The sequence below is a fragment of the Tachyglossus aculeatus genome (assembly GCF_015852505.1).
Source record: "Tachyglossus aculeatus isolate mTacAcu1 chromosome 12 unlocalized genomic scaffold, mTacAcu1.pri SUPER_6_unloc_1, whole genome shotgun sequence".
NCBI lineage: Eukaryota > Metazoa > Chordata > Mammalia > Monotremata > Tachyglossidae > Tachyglossus > Tachyglossus aculeatus.
This window is the reverse complement of record NW_024044828.1, coordinates 21,798,689-21,804,715: the sequence shown is the minus strand read 5'-3', so window position 1 is coordinate 21,804,715 and position 6,027 is coordinate 21,798,689.

Sequence of the window (6,027 nt, the reverse complement as noted above, 5' to 3'; positions counted from 1 at the left end):
AAAAAAAGGGGAGGAAAGTGGGGAGGGGGAGGAGGAGTGAAGGCCAGCCCATGTGAAAACAGTGGAAGTGTGTTCAGCCCCATGGACACACAGCTTGTGTGCATGTGTGTTTGTGTGTGTGTGTGTGTGTGTGTGTGTGTGTGTGTGTGTGTGTGTGTGTGTGTGTGTGAGCCTGCAGGTGTGTTGGAGGAGTGGGGCATAATCACTTCTTTTCCTAACTCTCTCTGTGGAACAAGAACTCATAGCACAGGCCTGCCCGTGATGGGAAGAGCCCCAAATCTCCAGTCTCTATCCTGCCCCCAGCCTCTCTTCTCACTGCCAGGCACACTACACAGCCCCTTTCTTATTTCAGGTTACCAAATGCCAGTCAATCTCTGGGCCCAAGACTCTAGTCAGAGCCTGTGGTTTCCTTCCCTGGCAGGTCATGGGCACTCAGCTCCTCGCCCCTGTACCTGCTGCCCCCCACCAGCCAGTGGGTGTGAGGGGGAGAATGGCTCCCCCTGAGACCTTTCAAGTTTTGGTGTCTGTCTCTCCAGCCCCACCCTGCAGCATGCTCGTTTCAGAGTCAGGACACATCTGATTTTATGACAGGTGGGTCTTAACTTAATGACACCTGCCTCCAGTTTGGCCTCGGCTCTGGGGGTGCGGGCCATGGCATGGGGGGGCCTGGGAGCCGTGGGGAGATGGGGAAATGGTTTCAAAGCCCCCGGTGGTTGGGGAAGGATGGAGGGGGCAGTGGAAGTGGGGAGTGGAAGGAAACTACTGCTTGTTTTGTTTTGTTGTCTGTCTTCCGCTTCTAGACTGTGAGCTCCTTGTTGAGTAGGGACCATCTCTATCTGTTACCGAATTGTACTTTCGAAGTACTTAGTACAGTGCTGTGCACACAGTAAGCGCTCAATAAATATGGTTGAATGAATGAATGAATGAAAGACGGCATCTCCAGGGGCAGTCACAGGGGTCCAACAGCCCATTATCTTCCCGCTGACGTCAAGATCGGCTGCCCAGGCACTGCCAACCACCCCTGACTCCATTTCGGCCCGTCGATGTGGCCGTGGTACCTGCCGCAAATGGAGCATCCTGGGCTCTGGGTCACTATGGCAACCACAGGGTAGCAAATCTCACATCAGGAACCAAACCCCCACTTAAAACCCTGCCTCCCGGAATATCGGTTCTGCCCGATGACTCTTTGCCTTCAGGCCTGACCCTCAGGGGCCAGTTCTGAGGTGGGGACGAGGGGGACTGGCCGCACATGAGGTGATTTGGGGGGCCAACGGGCCCCTAGCCCCCAGGGACATAGAGGGGTCGGCCAGTGGCTCTGGGAGCACTGGAGCCGGGGGTGTTGGTGCCCAGATGTAGTAGGAGCCTCTGAATGGGGAGACCCACCACACTGTCTCTTGGAGGCTTGGCTGCATGGTGACTTGGTCACATGGTAGCCTGGTTCTATGGTGGCCCGGTTCCATGGCAGCCCAGTTCCATGGTGGCTTGGTCGCGTGTCAGCCCAGGTCCGTGGTGGCCCAATTTCATGTCAGCCTGGTTCCACGGTTACCTGGCAACCCTGTTATTTGATGGCCCAGTTGCAACTTGGTCTCATGATGGTCTGACCTCCCAGCAACCTAGTCACATGGTGGCTTGGTCACAAAGTGGTCTGGATGCCTGGGTGGTCCAATTGCAATCCAGTGTTATGTTGGTCCAGACTCTCAGCAGCCTGGTCACACGGTGGCTTGGTCACATGGAGACCCAGTCCCACCAGGGCCTGGTCACACAGTGGTCCAGTTGCACGACAGTCCAATTGCAACCGGGTCTCCTAGCACATGGAGGCAGGGCAGCCGGCATGGCAAGGAGGGCTCTTGGGAGAGTCAAGCCGAACAGGTGAATTCAGATGTTTGTTTATGAGGGGGCTTACAGGTTTGGGGTTCCCACACTGCCTTCTCCCATCACGCAGGATTAAGGGATTAGCCGGGATAATAGAGGTAGAGGCCTCATTAGAAATCCACAGTCTGCCTTTAATTAATAGGTTCTGATACGAACACAAGATATGTCAGATTATTTCCCAACAGCCTATAATCACATTGTTCTTAAATAATGGAAAAGAAGTTCCGACTCACTAGGAAAAGGCAATGACTTTGGGAACCTCTCTCTCTCTCTCTCTCTCCCCCTCTCCCCCTCCCTCTACCGCATTTAAGGCCTCAACCAGTTCATAACATATGTGATATAGACATGGGCTCGGGAGCCTGGGGAATTTGTTAAGAACTTACTATGTGCCAAGAACTGTACTAACCAGTGGGGTAAATACAAATTGATCATGTTTGACACAGTCCATGTCCCAGATGGGGCTCACAGTCTTAAGCCCCATTTTACAGATGAAGTAACTGAAGCACAGAGAAGTTAAGTTAAGTTAAGTGCCCAAGGTCATACAGCAGACAAATGGTGGAGCTGGAATTAGAACTCAGGTCCTTCTGACTCCCAAGGCTGGGCTTTATCCATTAGGCCACATTGCCTCTGTACTATGTGGGGAGAAGTGCTTTGTTGTCAGATTTAATGACAGAGGGAGAAAATCCTCTGGGCCCTGGCTGGGGACAGCGTGGCATGGAAAGGAAGGAGAAATTCCCAATATCAGGGCTCAGAAGTTTTGAAGTAGGTGCAGGCAGCGTGCAGAGAACTCTGAGGGAAATTTATCCAAGTCTCCCCCACCCAGCAGCAAACAGATAGGTTTATTTCCTTAGTGTGAAACATTATTTGACTTGTACGTACATTTCCTCAGTCCGCTTCTCTGCCTCTCCCCAGCTCTGTCTGATTCTCTTGTCTCTTCGGCTCTGTCGTTTCTCAATGTCTTCCCAATTCTGTCAGTGACTCTGTCTCTCCCCTGATCTTCCTGCTTCTCTGTCTCTCTCCAGCTCTTTCTGACTCTCTGTCTCTCCAGCTCTGCTGCTTCTCTGTGTCTTCCCAGCTAAGTCTGAGACTCTGTCTCTCCCCGTATTTTCCTGCTTTTCTATCTCTCCCCAGCTGTCTGATTCTCTGTCTCTCTAGCTCTGCTCACTTCTCTGTGTCTGCCCAGCTTTGTCCGCCTCTCTACCTCTCCCCAGATCATCTGCTTCTGTCTCTTCCCCACTGGGTTGACAATCATGCCATTACTCTTCAGCACTTTAATTAATAATGGCATTTATGAAGCACTTACTATGTGCAAAACACTGTTCTAAGCCCTGGGGAGGTTACAAGGTGATCAGGTTGTCCCACAGGGACAGTCTTAATCTCCATTTTACAGATGAGGTAACTGAGGCCCAGAGAAGTTAAGTGACTTGCCCAAAGTCACACAACTGACAATTGGCAGAGCGGGGATTTGAACCCATGACCTCTGACTCCAAAAATCCTGCTCTTTCCACTGGACCACACTGCTTCTCACTTTGAAACTCATCCCCTCCTAGCCTTATGGAGGACTTATGCACATATCTTGAATTTATTTCAGGTTCTGTCTCCCCCACTAGACTGTGAGCTCTCTTGAGGTCAGGAATCACACCTACCAACTCTTCCAAGCACTTAGTACAGTGTCCCCGCTCCCAGTAAGTGCTCAGTAAATACCATTGATTGATGCTCAGCCCCTCTGGGCACAACTGTTCTAGTGACCTCAGAGCCCCTCCCCCAGCCTAGACCTGCCCCAGGACCTGCCCTCCAGGACCCCTGAGCCTGGCTTCATCATCATCATCATCACTATAAAGATAATTACTGAGAGCCCTACTGAGAGCTCACCTCCTCAGGAGGCCTTCCCAGACTGAGCCCCCTCCTTCCTCTCCCCCTCCTCCCTCTCCCCATCCCCCCTCCTTACCTCCTTCCCCTCCCCACAGCACCTGTATGTATGTATAAATGTTTGTACGTATTTATTACTCTATTTATTTTACTTGTACATATTTATTCTATTTATTTTATTTTGTTAATATGTTTTGTTTTGTTGTCTGTCTCCCCCTTCTAGTCTGTGAGCCCGCTGTTGGGTAGGGACCATCTCTATATGTTGCCAACTTGTACTTCCCAAGCACTTAGTACAGTCAGTAGCACTCAATAAATACGATTGAAAGAATGAATGAATTAATTACAGCGATAATGATAGTAATGGCGATAAGGATGATAATGATGATGGTGGTGAGAATAATGATGATAGTCACGATAATAATAATAATGATATTTAGTTAGCATGGCTAAGTGCTAAGCACTGGGGTAGACAGGAGATGATGAACTCTGGCACAGTCCCTGTCTGGTTGTGATGCGCTGTTGCTAGGGAGACATGGTCCAGGAGGGCGTGGAAAGGTTCTAACCAGGGTTTCCCTGGCCGGGGTTAGGGGTACAAAGAATTGGGGCTGGGGGTTTAAGCCCCTCCCTTCTGGAGCCCCAGGATAAGAGGGGTTGGTGTGCCGGGTGAAGAAGAGAGGGAAGAGGAGGGGGATCATCAGTCGATCATATTTTTCAAGGGTTACTGTGTGCAGAGTACACTACTAAGTGCTTGGGAGAGTACACTATAATAAAGTTGGTAGACATATTCCCTGTCCACAACGAGGTGACAGTCTAGGTGATGTGCAGGGTGGAGAGGAAGGGAGGGAAGGGAGTAGGGGGGTGATATGCCTGGTGAAGGGAAGGAGAGGGGACGGGAGAGGAGGAGCAAGGGGGGTGGTGGGGCAGGAGGAGATAGCTACATTATCTCACTGTAGGTCCAGAGGCATCAGCACTTTTCAGCCACCCCAGAATGGAGGCTCCTGAGGACTGGACCAGAGTGGGGGAATCTGACAGACGGTCACCAAGGAGGGAGGGAAAAGGGGATTAACAGGAGGAACATGGTGGCGGTGGGGGGAGGAGGGGTGCAGGAGGGCCAGCGAACAGAGTGCAAGGGGAAGGAGTCCGGAAACCCAGATTCTCATACCAGTTCTTCCACAAGCTTGCCGTGTGACATCATTCATTCATTCAGTCAGTCAATCGTATTTATTGAGCACTTACTGTGTGCAGAGCACTGTACTAAGCACTTGGGAAGTACATGTTGGCAACATATAGAGATGGTCCCTACCCAACAACGGGCTCACAGTCTACTGTCAGACAAATTGCTCAACCTCTCAGTGCCTCAGCTTCCTCATCTGCCAAATGGGGATGGGATCCCTGCTTTCCCTCCCTCTTAGACTGTGAGCCCCATGAGGGTCAGGGCCTGGTTATCCTGTATCTAGCACAGTCCTTGGTGCACATATTAAGCCTTCAGTAAATACACCATGATTAAGAGCTGTCTTCTCTGTAGATCCAGGAGGTGCATTTAGCAAAGAAGGAAAGCCATCGAGGCTGGTTGCTTATGATAGATGGTAATAAATTCCAGGCAGACGATGGCATCTAATTCAGAAAATTTCACATGTAGTATAGGTTTGACTTTTTACCTGAATTAGATTAACACAATTTACTGGGCTTGAAACCATCAGATGGATATTAAAGCTTCTCTCCCTCTGTCCCTGTCTTTCTCTTTATCTCCCTCTCTCTCTCTTTCTCCTTCTCTCCCTTCCTCTCCCTTTCTCTCTCTCTCTCTCTCTCTCTTCCCCTCTGTCAGTCCCCCTCTCTTCTCTCTCTGCCTCCATCTCCCTCCCTCTCTGTCTCCTAGGCGACGGATGATGACCTTGCCTGGAGGTCACCGGACCGTTTCTGACCAGGCGCGGAGGCAAGGCCCGGATGTGAAATCCGTCCGTCTTGGCCGGAGCGGGCTCCGCCGCCTCTTCAAGGCAGAAGGCAGAACGGAAGCCCCTGGTCCACTTTGCAGAGGCGACTGTCATGGGATTTGACAACGTGAGTCGTTCATTAATCCGATCGCCTTCCACCGGGGACGTTCCAGTCTAGTTCAATAAGGGGCAGGTGGTGACGATGTTAAACGTGAGCCATGGTAAAGAGGTCTCTCCAAAGATGTGGGGAGCGGGCCTGGAGCCGGAGGTTGACAAGGTACGGGGCTGGCCTTTACTGGACACCTCTCCTCTGATGGTTGTCTGGACCTCTGGCCTCCAGCTCCAGTGGAGTGGG